Source organism: Acomys minous (assembly GCF_964271855.1).
Source record: "Acomys minous genome assembly, chromosome: 8".
Lineage (NCBI taxonomy): Eukaryota > Metazoa > Chordata > Mammalia > Rodentia > Muridae > Acomys > Acomys minous.
Window position 1 is genome coordinate 124,277,138 of NC_140489.1, and position 16,613 is coordinate 124,293,750.

A 16,613-nucleotide genomic window follows, 5' to 3' on the forward strand; every position below is an offset into this window, starting at 1 on the left:
GTAAGGTGAAAAATAGCTTAAGGTGGTTTCCTCCCTTTAAAAATCTAGTGAGGATTGTCCAAATTAATCATTATATCTTTAGTGAGTGGATGAAATAATTTATAAATGATCGTTTATCAGTCCTAGAACTCAAGGGATTCATATGTCAGATTTAGTAATGTGGTTCAATGAATCTGTATCACTACTAACATAACAAAAGTCATGTAATTTTATCCTTTAATTTAAACAATCCAATTATACACATATATTCTAATAAAATGAAACTAACAAAAGCAAAACCTTTCTGCTTAGAACATTAATAGTCTCTAGATATTTCCTGTCAATTCTACCATTAGCTGGGAGATTTGCATACAGTGAAGGCCCAAGAATTGTATCTTTTTACATTCCCAATGTCTTAGTGCTGATCATGTAGAAACATTCATTGGCATTGTAAAATGCCTGCAGGAATTAATAGAACATTATCTCATGTCAAAACAATCAATTAAATCTTCATCACATGAAAGTGAAGACGCATGGGATAACTCTTTAACTGTTAACCATAAAAAAGTACAAGAAACCAATGGAAATACAGCAGGAAGTCATCTGTGCAAGAAAATCCAGGCTCTGAAACTTGTAAGTAGCAGGGGAAATGTGCTTTCATTTCTGCTTAGAGAAATGTTAAGAAGGGGCTGTTGTTGGTCTCATTTATTTCATGGACTCAGAGTAACCTTTTAAGACAGTTAGAATTCTCGAGTGTTTTTATCTCTAACAGAGAACAACATGGCCTCATATTGAGTGTGAGGAAGATTCTGAATGTCAGAAATTGCTTTCTTTTTGTTCTTCTCATTTAAGTCTATTTATCATTTTAAAGTGGAGATAATTGAAACATAAATTTTTATCTGACAAGTAAAGTTTTAAAATTAATGAGCCTATAAAATATTTCACAGTCTACATTAAGAACAATGAAACAATAAAACAATATATTTGTCCCAAGTATTGTCTCAGCCAAGTTTAAATAAAAAATATGTGATATCATTAACAAAGAGGGTTAGATGAAAAATTATGTACTTGACTTGCATGTCTCCTCAGATGCACTTCTTCATGGAATGAAATCAAGATGAAAAAGTGTTTAAGAAAGCACTCAGTATTATATTAGCACTTTAGAGGACTTTTCATCATTACTTTATCACATAATGTTTTATAAATTTTGAATGTATGTGCAAAGTGACACAAGCCTTCCATTTTGTTCAGGCACAATTGTACAGATTACCCTGGATTTGTCTTCATAGTACATTCCCTGATGCATGTTCAATGCTGGCAGTGGAAAGTACCTACTCAACTCCTCTCCCTGCTGAAATATATTCAAAACTACTTCTTATTTTCAACATTCCTTCTTATTTCATGAATAATGCATATGATAATGTCATAAAATTTACTACTTATGTTTAATTGCATTATAATTATCCCAGTTGTCTACTTCCAAATCTTAAGTCATGTTCATATGTTTCTGTGCATGTGTAAATGCATGTGTGTGCTTGTGTGAAAATGCATGTGTGCATGCATGTGTGATTTCCCTACTGGAAACTTTTACTCTTGTGCCATACTATGTAAGAACCATCTCTCTCTTGAATTTATTCAGACTGAGTTTGCATGTTTGAAATCTAGTTCCTTCAAGCTGTCTTTCTGAATGTTTTATGAGATATGCAGAAAATCTTGAAAATGATAGTAGTAAGAATATCTGACTGGGTATTTGTGGAAGATAATTGGGATATAACAGGTATAGCACTTAAAGTAGTTCAAGAACCTGACAGATGTTCTTTATGTTGTAGTGGACACTCACGTTTAAATTTAGACCTTTTTGAGGCTTTCATCAATTCTTCAGTGTGGAATCACACTATGTACATGGTCCCTTGTTCTACCCCTGCTTGCTTACTGTGTCCTTGTATTCCTTATTTTTATTTCCACATTCTTCATTAATTCTACTAATATTTTAGTCATCTAACACAGACCAGAGAGAGTATGTCATTTTATTCTTACAAAGAAGCAACAGCTATTGACTTCTACCCAAATATTTAATGATGAGTGAATTAGATATTGAATATCTCAAAAATTCTAATATTATGAACGCACTTAGCAATGTAGTCATTCATGCTTTCTTTCTTTAATTAATATTACTATTCAGAACACTTATATCTGAGCACTGTATTGCATACCATGTACTACTGCCATATTACCCTATAGGCTTTGCCTCACCAGTATGTTTTTTAATACTTCCAGCCAGCCATGTGCTATTTTTTCAGGGTTCTACTTTGTGCCTAATGGCCTTCTTATGCATCAAAGAATGTCTGCTCCCTCTATTGAAAGTCCAAATCAATTTGTACTTATTTTAAGTTTTTCAAATGTATTACAAAGTTTTTAAATTTGTAATCTTTTGATAATGAAATAGCTTTAAGAAATGTACATTCTCAACAGTCTCATTCACAACAATAAAAATATCAAAATATCATAATAAATCCAGCAAGATATACAACATTTTTAAAAGTTAGCATTTATAAATAAAAACATTGAGTAAACCTATAAATCCAACTACATTTGGGGGGGGGGGTCCAACCACCATTTTATATGGAGTATTTCATCAGGTAAATACAATAGTATTCCAGAAGTAAGATTTTTCTCTCTTCCTTTACATGAGGGACTTGGAACAACTCCTTCTTGAGAGTTACATATAGTACATTTTCAAAAGAAACTTTACGAACCTTCATCAGGAAGTTTCAGAGGTTGTTCTTGATTTCTAAAGTCCAAAATACCAAAAGGCCATATGTGTTTGATACCTTAAGCTTATGTCAATGAAAGTCAAATGTGAAGTATATTCACATTAATTTACGTGCTCATAGCAAAAGTAATACAAGCAAAGTTTAATGCTTAGAAATATACAGAAAACCAAGATGCCTATATACCTTCTATCCTAAGGGACAGTTATACTTGGTATCAGGAAATTCTTGCAGCATACATTTTGATGTGGACTAATTATCTTCTCAATTTCTAGAATAAACTAATACATAAATACTAAATGATGCATGTTGATTTATCATAAAATAAATTTAAAAAACTGAAACATCTCCTACAGGAATAAATGTTTGTTTTCATAAGACAGCAGTCCAAATTCACCCATTTTTTGTTCTCTGTTATTATGCAATAGTAGCTGTTTTTTAATTAGATACTTAAGAGCCATTGTAGCAAACACAACAGTGGCATTTAAATCTAATAAGAATGCTTTTGCTGGGGTAATCAGAACAAACATAGATATTGTATTGTAATGATAAAATCATGTGCACAAAACCTAACACTTGAAGGGTTTATCCAGTCTGAAGTGTTTAACTTCTGTTAAAGGAATAGATTTTCTAGATATTTTATTCCAAAGGCAATTTTTATCTACCATGCCTTCTAAATTTTTGTACTTCCTGAATTCGCATTCACTTCTTTCTTCATGTTCCTTTTTTACTAGAATTCACTTGTGACAAAATCCATAAAGTCACATTATTATAGTTCTAGCAACATCTTAAACTTGGAATCAAACATTTTACCTCAAACAAAAGTATGACAAAATCTTCCATAAGAAAAAAGATTTATGTCTTTTCTCTATTAATTTTTAAAGTTTCATTTATATCAATTTCATGATATTTTGCTATATAGTTATACTATTTATTGCTTGTGTCAGGGAATTCTTTACAATCATGAAATATTCTTTATTATCTTTTCTAGTTCCTTATGCATTGAGTTAAATTCTATCAATTTTTAAATTGACACCTACAAGAGCTTTAGAAGCTTCACTGTATGTAAGAAGTTGCTAAAATAGTGGTAGCTTGAAACATTGCAATTTCTCAGTGTCTATCACTCAGGATCCAGGATGCTCAGCCTCAGTTACGTTTTATATGAGTTCTTTTTCCAGGATCATTGGTTACTGCCAGAATTCAATTCTCTACAATGTAGAACAGATATTAATATATTTTTTGTTTTTGTTTTCTTTGTTCATTTGTTTGTTTTCTGGTTCTTGAGTGGAAGTCATTCTTATACTCTATAGTTGCAGGTCTCATGTTTTAGGCTATTTGACCTAGTTTCTCCTCCCTTTTCACTATCCCTTTGTTGTACCCAGTTTCTCTTGCATTCCTTCTATCCATTATCAGAAAAGGACTGGATTATGATAGTTTTACATAGTTAAGTCAAAAGCTATTTTCAAATTTGATTACCAAAATATTAAGGTAACAAAAACTTAAATTTATATCTTAAATAGTTCACACTGATCTGCTTATGAAAGAAAGCTACAGTGCCTTCATAAGACCTAGATATGTTGATGGGTCCTTCTCCTTTGACTAATGCAGAATCTAAATAAACTTTAACCGGACACAATGTACTTTATTTTTTGTTCTTTTCCTGTCCTATATTTTAAATCCTATGATAACCATCTTACTATGAGCCCACATTTTTCTTACATATTTTAATGTCTTGATATGTAATCCTTTCTGAAGCATGGTATTTTGATCTGGGACAATGTTCTTTCTCATGGTGAAGTTGCTAGTATTTTCTTTTGTACAGTTCAGTTATTGGTTAATTTTTTCAACATATGTTTTCTTTATTATAAAAATGTTTTTATTTCTACTTCATCATATCATGACTCTATGAATCAGATACCTAAAGAATTGTACTTAAAATTTATTTTTTTAATTAATTTATTTATTTATATTAATTTATTCTTGTTACATCTCAATGGTTATCCCATCCCTTGTATCCTCCCATTCTTCCCTCCCTCCCATTTTCCCCCTATTCCCCTCTCCTATGACTGTTTCTGAGGGGGATTACCTCCCCCTGTATATGCTCATAAGGACAATACGGGCGGTAAACTTAAAACGCCTACCCAGATCTAGCCAATGGTCAGAACATTCTCCACAGTTGAGTGGAGAGGGGGATATGACTTTCTCACGTACTCTGGTGCCTCATATTTGACCATGTCCTCTGGAGGGGGAGACCTGGTGGCACTCAGAGGAAGGACAGCAGGTTACTGAGAAGAGACTTAAAATTTCTTAAGGTAAAATGTTTGTTACAGAAAATGGAGAATGAACAAATAAATGCTGTAGCTCTTTCAAATTCATTCCAGAACATAGAAACAGAGAAGGAAGGAAAATTTGGTTGGAAGTACTCTAGTCAAGATGCATGCATTTGAAAAATCTGCAAGTGCATGACTGAGTCATCAAGTCACAACATGCATCAGAGGAAGTATCAGACTCTTAGGAATGATAATGCTATAATAGTTTAAGTTGACTGCCACCTGAGAATTTACCTTCATGTTGAATTCAGACAAGTTTCAGAACACAGAATCTGGTACTTCCGTACTTTGTCATGACTGAAATTTCAGTGGAGCATTCTGTGGATGCTATGTTGTGCTTTTATGTTTATGTTTCTTAAGAACAGAGCATATGTCTGCTGTTTTCTAGCTGTGTTGGTCTTGAAGTAAATTCATTGAAATTGTTGTTGGGGGGAAATTACAATGTATTTTGACCTTCAGCTTTTTTAGTATTTTCTTTGAATCCCAGGAAGTTTAGTAAAGGAATGCTATTTTCCTTATGTATATGATATTACTGTCTTCAAGAAAAGGAAATTTGGGACAAGACACCTTTTTTAGGATTCAGTCTTTGTTCCTGTGATGTTATTGCCTACCTGTCACAAGGATGTGTCTCTTCAAATGGCTATATAAACGGTTATATAAAAAGGCCCCTACATATCTTCCTCTCTCTCTCTCTCTCTCTCTCTCTCTCTCTCTCTCTCTCTCTCTCTCTCTCTTTCTCTCTCTCTGGTAACTCTCCTCCCTTTGCTTCTCTCCCCATGCTCACTAAATAAACCTCAAATAATCTCACTGCTGCTTGGCATCTGCTTTTTTGATTTCTTATCATCTTATTATGTTATTCTAATTATTAAATTGGTGCCTATGGCTCAGATATGAAACCCAGAGGACCATCAGCATTTAAAGACTGCCACTGAGATAAAGGTTCCTCATTTGTCTTGACTTGGTTTGCCCCCAGCAGGGTGCCCCCAGACTTCAAGAGCATAAACTTGGCCCCTAGAACACCTGGGCACTGGGCTTCATGTCCCTACTGCCTGTGCATGGGAATGGTCTGGGAGCTGAGCCTTGCCAGGTAAAAACAACACTGCTGCATTGCTACATTGCATGGTTTATAAGAGTCCGGTGGGAACAGAGAGCACACCACATGAGGTGTGTTCAGGGCAGCCAAGTTGCCCTCTGCATGTTACGTGATTTGAATTGGCTCCTCTTGCAGCATTCCCTGCTTCATGTCCAGCTAGTGTATCCTCGCTGTTCCAAAGTGGCCCAGATCATTTCCAGGATGCTTGAGGACTGCCTGTTAGTTCTCTTCTATGTTTCTACTGCCAGTTGTTTAAGTTTAAACATAAACTCCTTCTTTAAAAATTCTTACACATGGCTTGGCCATGTAACCTCTAGCTTCCCACCGCTGCCCTGGCCCCTCCTTTACCACAGCAGGTCTGCCGGTGAGGCACTGTAGATACACCTGCACAATGTCTACTCCCTAAGTCCTGTCTTCTCTTAGGCAGGCCAGAGAAGACCAGGGATGGAGTCAACATCTTCATTGTGACCGGCTCCAAGCCTCCTGACTGGTGACTGCCACATGCAACTGCTTGCAAAATCCCAGGCAAAAAGAGTCAGAGGTTCCATTCCCTCTGCTAAAAATCCTGGCCTCCTTTCTCTGAGATGGTACTTTGCAACTCTTAGAAATTGTCTGTGATTTCCATTTCTGTACTCAAAAAAAGAATCTTACGATTGTGTATTAGATGTGATGTTTGGACCATATATAAAAGTTCTTAATCATAATTAACCTCTTTTTATGTCCTTTTAGAAAAAGAAATCAATAAGTCTCATTTTATTGTACCCTGGTTCAAAATGTTTCTTATTTCAAGGTTGTAAAGGTTTGTTGAAATTAACAAGATAAATGCTGTATCTCCCACTGGGCCACCTGAAAACTTCCTGGTCATCCAATCTTCTATAATGTTGTGCTGTATTAACATTCATTTGTTTACAATGCAAAAACTTATTGTTATGCTGTACCTTCCTTCTCAAAGATCATTTAACTCGAATATGCTAACCATCAAACTTATGAGAGATTTGCTGAATATGGCATATAACATATGTAAATTTATTATAAAATAAAACAAAGATTCCCAGATCATAGAAGTAATTTCCCAAGGTCTCAGAAGATTTGGACAAAATTACAGGTAACTTCAAGCCTGGATTGTGATAACCTGAACTAAACTGCTCCCAAAGTCTTGCCTCTGACGTGGCTCAGCCTAACTGTGGGAAAATTGGAAACCCAAAAAGTCATTGTTTCACATTTCTGAATACAAGATGAAGTCAGTCTCTTTCATGTTCACCTTCCACAGAAAAAGCCTGTAGTCTTCTGTGCCTGATACCAGACTGTCTCTGCTCATGGTTCCATGCTGCCAGAAGAGACAACTGAGACAATTGTCTATCTACTGATATGACTGACTAGTTATCTCTGTCTTTTTTTATACGTGGTTAGAATTTATGATTCTCAGGTCTCTGATCACATTGAGAGCTAAGCTTTTGTTAGCTCGATAGCTAGAAAACAGACAATTAGATCCTTAGCCCAAAGTAATCTGACATGTTAGTTCACTGGTCAACCAATTAGCTAGTTAAAACTACTAGACAATAGATATCTTACTTAAAAATGCAAATAGGTTTAGAAACATCAGGTAAAAGATAAACAGGCTTAACATACTTTCCCATTCTTTTAGCTAAAGCCCAGTGACTATGTACAGCAATTTTACCTATATCTTAAAGTTTCCAAGAAGGTATTTATGAATGTTAAAAAGCCCAAAGGCGTTTTAAAGTGGATACAAGTGAGTTGTGAATATTTCAGGGTCTAAGAAGGTGTTTTAAAGTTGAACATACAAATTATGAATATTGAATGGTCTAATAATGTGTATTTAGGTTGATACATGCAAGTGAAGGAAGTTTTAAGTCTAAGAAAGTGTTTTAAGTTGGTAAATGAAAATTATGAGTGTTAGAATGTCTAAGAACATGTTGTAAGTTGGTAAATGCAAGTTGCAAGGCTTAAAATGTCTAAAAAGGATATTTTATTTCTTCCCGTTGCTGTTCTATTCTTGTACTAACTGTTCAAAATGTTGAAAGTGATCAATGGAGCTTCAACTTATTAGTCTAACTATGGTAAAATATTCCACTGTATGATCCTATCATAGTTACAAGCTCAATATTCTAAATTTCCTGTGGTTTGTCTTAAAATATCTCTCATTTCTCTAGAATTGTATACTGTCAGTCTTCTAAAAAGAGGGAAGAAGCAATGCTTTCATGATGTGTACTGATTCTAAAATGAGCTTTTGCGATCCTACTTTCCTCCCATGTTACTGTTCCACAGATGTCAAAAGGCTTCTGCCTTTCCTAAGCTTATATCAAAGAGTATTTGCTCTTTTAACACAAAGTTATTTCTCGAAGCCTTTACTATGCTATATATCTATTGTCTTTCACTACAATATGTACATGTCTAACAATGTGCATTCACTGCAGATTTCAAACAAGGATGATGCTAATGTATCTAAAATTTTATCTCCATTTATGAACTTAAAGGGATTCTTGTAAGCTACAGGAAATCCACCTCTCAGGTCAAATGGAATCCAAGTAAGTATTGTCTTTGTATCAGCTGCCTAAAGCTGCTTCAAATGAACCTACATTTATATATTTTAACTTATCTTACATAAAAACCAATGCAACATTCCTCTGTCCTGAAAGTTCAAGGTAGAAGGTAGAGAATGTGAGCCATGTACTGCAGCAGATAGGCACTGAGGAATGTAGGGAGAACCTGAAACTGTTTGTCCTGAGTCTGGATCAAAATTTTAACCTTTTATAAGTGAATAATTGTGTGAAATAATCCTCTTAACTACTTTGTGATGACAGTAGGGCAGCAATAGGGCATCGCTGAATTATTGGCCAGGTTCTGGAAAAACAGGCTGTTTCATTTGCTCTCCAGGGTCTGAAAACACCTGAAGCTAGGAAGGGAAATGTACATCCAGGTGACATGATCTGTGAGGTTGGGCTGGAACAACTGTGGGTAGCTGCTTTGGCAATGTCCTGGATGTAGGAGGTCTGGCAGGGTTCTGGAACGTATATGCTAGCAGAAGACAAATTTAATAGGTTAGGGAGAAAATTACATTTAGTTGTATATTTTAAACCCTTGGGAGAGCAAAGAAAAAATGCTTGAAAATAAGACCAGACACAATATTTCAAAATTTTGCAAGAGCAAAGAAAAGGTTTGAACATGGGGAACATCTTTTCATTTTAACCTATTGTTGGCAACAATAAAAATGGTTTAGTTTTGCATATATCCAAGTTTGCTTGCAGAAGCAGGTAGGTGAGCAGCCATTAATGTGGGCATAAGGATTTAAAATTCTCCAGAAGGCATCCAAGAAGAGCCTGGAAAGGAGGTGTATGAACTATTCCCATGGGAAGAGTAGAAGTTAGAGACCTATCTGGGCATCCCCTGAGAAATGGTTAACTTGAGTTTGGTAGAACTGTTCCAACAGCTTGTTAGCACTGGTCAAAGATGAAGGGCATGGCCCAAGAGCAAACATAATTACCTAACTCTAGGGCATCAAATGAGATGGTGATGGGGAATGTACCATGTTGGTGAAGGGAGAAGGTCATAGATGAAGCATTTGGATATAAGTTGGCAAGAATGGAAAGAAGCATTTAAATCAACCAAAAGAGAAGACTGGGTAATCAGTAGATATTGGTGTAAGAATGTAGCAATATGGTAGTTAGGAGAGTCTCAAAACCAGGGAAAGGAAGGGGGGCAAATCCCACTTTCAGAGTTCAGTGAGAAACCTAGGCTTTTTAATTATAGGAAAAGGGTGGAATGCTAGTATTCTGCTTCAGTCTGCCTATCTGCAATGCCATTGCATACCTGCCACAGGTACATGGCCCTGGCCACAGATATATAAAAGACAGACCCACCTAGCTCCCTTCTCTCTGTCTCTGTATCTCTCTCTCTCTCTCTCTCTCTCTCTCTCTGGGGTTTCCCACCTCCCTTTCCTTCTCTCTCTATGATCATTGAATAAACTTCATATAATCTAACTTTTACCTGGAACCTTATTTTTGGTACCTTATCATCTTATTATCTTATTTTGATTATTAAACTGTTATCTATTGAATTTTGGATAGATAATTTCAAATTTATAGTTCAGACCTTTCAAAAAAGCATCAGCATCTTTTTTCTTTCCCTTTACCTTCCTGAGTTTCTCAAATGAACAGGCAGAGTTTTATTTTTTATTTTGAATATTACCGGAAAATATAAACTTTCCTACTCCACTTTAGAGTTCGCAATTTCCATGACTATGGCCTTCTGATTTGGGGGATCTTGGTCTTTTGAGTTCTTGATAGCTTTCTATTTTTATAATGTGGTATTTATTGTTGCCATGTCATTTTTTAAACATTTTTCAACTTTTAGTTCATCTCAGTTAAAAACTTGTTTTAAAAACACATTTTAAATTATATTATTGTATTTTTAGAGTTTTAAATAGAGAAATAAATTAAAGGATGATTCTGTGTGACAACAATTATAATAAAAATTATTCACATTTTTATAGTGAGAAATATGGACTAGATTTTACTTCCCATATGAATTGGAAAATTCACTGTGCTATACCTATTACTTAGTAATATAACTAAAATGGATATATAGTAAGCCTTTTAAAAGTATAATTTTACCCAAAAGCATATAGAGTTGGTTTACATACTTATGTATATAATCCGTTTCTTCTAATACTCCCATAAACATCCATCCTTCACCTGGTTCTCTCTTTTTGTCCTTTTTCTCTTCATCTTTCCTTTCTTCTTTCTTCCCTTCTCCTCTTATTGGTTTAGATTACCTGAAGATATGCTGTAGGCTAAGAATTAAAAGCAAACAAACAAACTATTTAGGGTTCTTAAATGCTTCTACCCCCCTCCCAATGCAAGAGATAGGCAAAAGTGACATTTAATATAAAAAGGGGTTGTTAAGCTTCTGTGACATAGTTTCTTAGGGCCATTCCATTGTTCCTTTTCAGGATAACAGCAGTCCAATCAAATAGCAAACACCAAACAGCAACATGAATCAGCAGCAGTAGTATTACCCATCAGAAACAGCAAGACTCCAGTGAATCAATATGAATCAGCAAAGGCAACAAGAATAAGCTAGAGTGCCACAAGAAAGGAGCATTCATCTCTGTGAAATGATGTGTAGAAAAATGAAGACCATGAATACTATCAATCCATGAACAGGGGAGATCTTCTCATGTTCTCATGTCTTTTTCAATTTATTTCTTCAGAAACTTCATGTTCTTGTCATAGAGGTCTTTGACTTGCTTGCTTGGAGTTACAGTAAGATACTTTATATTATTGTGTCTATTGTGAGTTTCCCTATTATGTTGTTGTTTCCTTAATATTTTTTCTCAGAATGCTTATCATTAGCGTAACTTCAACAAATAATTCTGGTCTAACAGGATGATTACATGTATAAAATTATAGTTCTATATTTGCCATCCTGCATAAAACTCAAATCCAAATGTATCAAAGACTTTAACATAAAACCTATGTATATAAATCTTACAGAAGAGAAAGTGGGGAAAAACCTACATCTTTTCGGCTCAGGAGACAAGTTCCTGAACATAATGCCAAATTCTCAGGTCCTAAGATCAGTAATTAATAAATAGGACCCCTTAAAACTGAGAAGTTTCTGTAAGACTGTCAATAGAATGAAACAGCAGTCTACACATTAGGAAAAGATTTTCACAAATCATACATCTGGCAAAGGTCTAATATCTTTAGATATTAGACAAAGGTCTAATAGTCAACACTAACACTAACACTAGCACTAAGAAACAAAATAAATCAACTTTAAAAATGGAGCCCAAAGCTAAACAGAATTCTCCACAGAAGAATCTCGAATGGCTAAGAAACTCTTAAAGAAATGCTCAAAATCCTTACCAATGAGGGAAATGCAAGTCAAAATTACTCTGAGAGTCCATCATACACCTGTAAGAATAGCAACATCAAAAGCTGAAGGGACAGTACATGTGGAGAAAGGGGGAAACTCCTCCATTGCTGGTGTAAGTGCGAACTTTTACAACCACTTTGAAAATAAATGTGGCACTTTCTCAGAAAATTGGGAATAGTTCTGCCTCAAAATCCAGCTATACCACTCCTGTGTATATACAAAAAAGCTATTCTGCCAGACAACAAGCACACTTGCTCATCTATGTTAATAGCAGCTTTATTCACTATAGCCAGAATCTGGGGAATAAACTATATATCACTTAACCAAAAATGTATAAAGAAACTGTGGTACATTTACACAATGGAATAATACTCAGCTATTAAAAACAAAGAAATTGAAAGATATGTAGGCAAATGGATGGATCTAGAAAAGATCATTCTGATTGAGGTAACTCAGTCCTAGAAAAACACATATGCTATGTACTCAGGTATAAGCAGATTTTATCCATATAGGAAAAGCATGCTACAATGCACATACACAAAGCAGAGAAATAACAAGCTGGATCCAAGGGAGTATTCCTGAATCTCTTTCAGAAGGTGAAATAGATTAGAGGGAGGCAGTTGTTGAGGAGAGGAAGCAAGACCAGAGAGGGAATATGGAGAGATAGCATGATGGAAATCAGACCTTGGGAGAGTGGGGGTAGGAGGACAGAAGGTCTGTTGAGAAAAGAGAAAAAGACAAACTATGGGTAGGGGCATCTCCATGAGAAGCTGGAGATCTAGGCCAAGGTAGGATTCTGTGAGGATATGAGAAGGACTGCAGCAGAGATTCCAACTAGCAAAGGCATAAGAAATGAAGAGGACTTGCCCTAACTAGATAAGAATGTTACCATATGGAGAAGAACACCAAGAAACCCAGGAAAACTTTGACTCAATGTTTGCCCTGCCTAAAAGGTGTGCAGGGATAAAGATTGAACAGATAGAACAAAAATTGAAGGAGGATCCAACGAGTGCCTGTCCCAACACAAGACTTACACCATGAGGGGGAGAAAATCCCTCACAGTATTAATGATAGTTTGCTATGCTTGCAGACAGGAGCCTAGCACAGTTGACTTCTGAGAAACTTCAACCAGCAGTGTTTTGAAACACATACTGAGACTAAAGGCCAAACACTGTGCAATGCATTGAGAGTCCTGTGAAAAGGGCAAGAGAGAGAGAAAAGGACCTGGAAATGACAGGACCTACAGAAGAAGACCAACAGAGCTAACTAACCAGGGTCCCTGCATGAAAGGGCCTTGGACCCCAACATAGATATAGTCAACAAGCAGTTCAGAATTCATTTTGGTCCTCTAGCAAGGGGAGTAGGGCTTTCTCTAATGTGGACTTTCTTGAGAGGTTTTTTGATTACTTCCTTCTGGTGGATGCACTTGCCAGGCAACAGAGGAAGCAGACACAGTCAGTACTGATAGAACTTGATGAGCTGATCAGGTAGGAAGAAGGACTACCACTTTATAAGGAAAATGGGAGGAAGGAGAGGGTCAAGGAGGGAATATGATACTGGGAGGTCAGGAGAAATAGATCTAAGACCAGGATATAAAGCAAATAAACTGTCTTATTAATTTTGATATTTTTATTTCCCTAATTTTCATGCTTATTCCATGGTAGATATTTATATTTAATGATTGAAAGCTAGGATCCGCAAATAAATGTGAAAGTGAAATGTTTATATTTCTGAGACTAGGATATGTAGTCTAGGTAAGAAATCTCATCAATATCTAGGTATAACATTTTACATTTCCATGCATTAACATGCAGATATCATCTTTATTTACAGTTCAAAAGAAGTTTTATACCATATTTTGCTTATTTATTCATCTGTTGAATGATATATAGGTTCTTTCTATTTCCTAGCTATTGTGAATAGAATGCCAATGAATAGGGCTAAACATTCTAAATGTAAATATCTTTTGTTATTATTTAACTATCATGAACTTTTCATGAATAGATTCTGTTTTCTAGTTTTCAAGCCAATATATAGTTTGATTTTATACTTTTTATTTAGAAGGAGATTGTAAAATAGTCATCTCTTTATACTACAAGCTCTTCCTGGAGAAATACTGATCAGGCTAGTGAAACCATTTGACTATGGCTTTGTTATGATGGTGACCCTTTAAAAAAATGAACCAATTCATACTGTATTACATGTGTTTTTCAAACAAATATATGAATATTAAAGATATTTAGGTAATATATGTTTTAACTTGTTTCTATGAAACTGCATTATGAATTAAATATCTATTTATGTTATAGCCTACATTTTCATCCCTAACTTGACTAATTACTGGACATACATTTAAGAGCTATTGCCAAGTTAAAAATGCTCAGTGTCACCATAACTCTGAAAGTGAAACATAGAACTTTCACTATTGAAAGAAATAAAGCACTTGTGTGTTATTAACTATCCTTTATATATCTGAACTGCAGTCTTTTCTATTGCATTTAAAAGACAAATCTAAATCACAAGAATATTAATTAAGAATGACCTATTGATTATGTGTGTGCTCATAATATTTCATAGTTAAAATACCCTTGAGGTATATCAATGTAATATGTTTATTTGGAGAATACTGATCATATAAGTAACATACAAATGTGAAGAACAATCTTTTTCAAGTATCTGTGATATTTGAGGAAAGAACATATAAGTGACAAGACATTCAGTAATTCTTTTTTCATTCAAATTTTTATTTGAAGTTAATGAATCTAAAATATTTCACAAAATTCATCTCAATTTTGTTTCCACGTATATTTGGTAAAGTCTTCTCTTATTTTTCAGACAAAATGAGAAATATTTTTTTTTCTTTTTTTCTTTTTGTTAATTTATTCTTGTTACATCTCAATGGTTATCCCATCCCTTGTATCCTCCCATTCTTCCCTTCCTCCCATTTTTCCCTTATTCCCCTCCCCTATGATTGTTCCTGAGGGGGATTACCTCCTCCTGTATATGCTCATAAGGTATCAAGTCTTTTCTTGGTAACCTGCTGTCCTGCCTCTGAGTGCCAACAGGTCTCCCCCTCCAGGGGACATGGTCAAATGTGAGGCACCAGCGTACATGAGAAAGTCATATCTCACTCTCCACTCAACTGTGGAGAATTTCCAGACCATTGTCTAGATCTGGGTAGGGGTTTAAAGTTTACTGCCTGTATTGTCCTTGGCTGGTGTCTTAGTTTGAGCGGGACCCCTGGGCCCAAATCTGCCTATGATAGCCAGAACATAAAAACAGCCTAAGTGTCCATCAGTAGAAGAATGGATAAATAAACTGTGGTACATATACACTATGGAATACTACTCAGTTATTGAAAACAAGGAATTCCAAAAATTTGTGGATAAATGGATTGAGCTAGAAATGATCATAATGAGTGAGTTAACCCAGAAGCAAAAAGACTCAAATGGTATATACTCACTTATATCTGCATACTAGCCCAAGGGGCATGTCCCACAAACTGAGGAATCTTATTTAGATAATTTAAATATATTTACAAAATCACATATCTGGTAAGTAATAACTCAGAAAAACATAACCAGACTCAAGTACTTGACTTTACATTTTATCATTCATTTATTTTGTGTGTGTTTATGTATAACTATATATATAGAAGTATGTGCTGGTATATGAAGAGGTTACATGACATATATTGAAGATGTATCTAACTATACACTGATATAGACATAAATAAATAAATATATAGAGATTCACAGAGAGAGAAAAACAGGAGAAAGACATATACAAAAACTTGAAAACAGGAATTGTACTATAAACATTGGACCTACCAGCAAATTTTCCAACATGAAAACATTATAATATAATATTATAAGCAGTTATACAAATACAAATTAGATAGGAAAAATTAAATGGATATAGTCCCAGGCACTAGGGCTGCAAGCATAATTGTGGATGTGGTAAACTGAGACAGTAAGCAAGGAAAAGCAAAATAAGTCATATGGATGAAATAAATAGCATAAGTCTTAAAAAGTTTATAGGTAAATATTGGGGGTTTGCCTGTCAGAAATCATGAGGTTTCATAATTGCAAGGACCACATTTGGTATAGAAAGAGCATGGAAATTGCAAATGAATGCCTAACATACTTTAGATTCAGATTTCTTTGAGTGCTGTGAACATCCTCCTCAGGATTTTCCCATTATGTCAATGAATTGGGGTTTTTGAAGGAAATGTGGAGATGGATAAGAAGTACTTATTTATGACTTTGATACTGAACATTGGATTTTATTATGGTTAGTATAAACATTGGGTTTAGGGTCAAAAGGATGAATGAGGCTATGTCATAAAAATCACAAAAAAGATTTGTTTTGTTTTGATTTTTTGAGACAGGGTTTCTCTTATAGTTTTGGCTGGCCTGGACTCACTTTGTATACTTGTCTGGTATCAAACTTACAGAATTCCATCTGCCTCTGACTCCCAAGTGCTGGGACTACAGGCATGTGCTATCACACCTGGCTAAGGTTTCTCATAGCTCAATTTGA

At 35.0% G+C, this 16,613-nt stretch overlaps 1 long non-coding RNA gene across 1 annotated transcript; it reads left to right on the forward strand.

Annotated features, from left to right (window-relative positions):
• Positions 1 to 563: 563 nt before the first annotated feature.
• Positions 564 to 11,279, forward strand: LOC311603480. Its single transcript, XR_014781092.1, has 3 exons — positions 564 to 612; positions 8,669 to 8,719; positions 11,143 to 11,279. It is a non-coding gene; the product is annotated as an uncharacterized lncRNA (long non-coding RNA).
• The last annotated feature ends 5,334 nt before the right edge of the window (positions 11,280 to 16,613 follow it).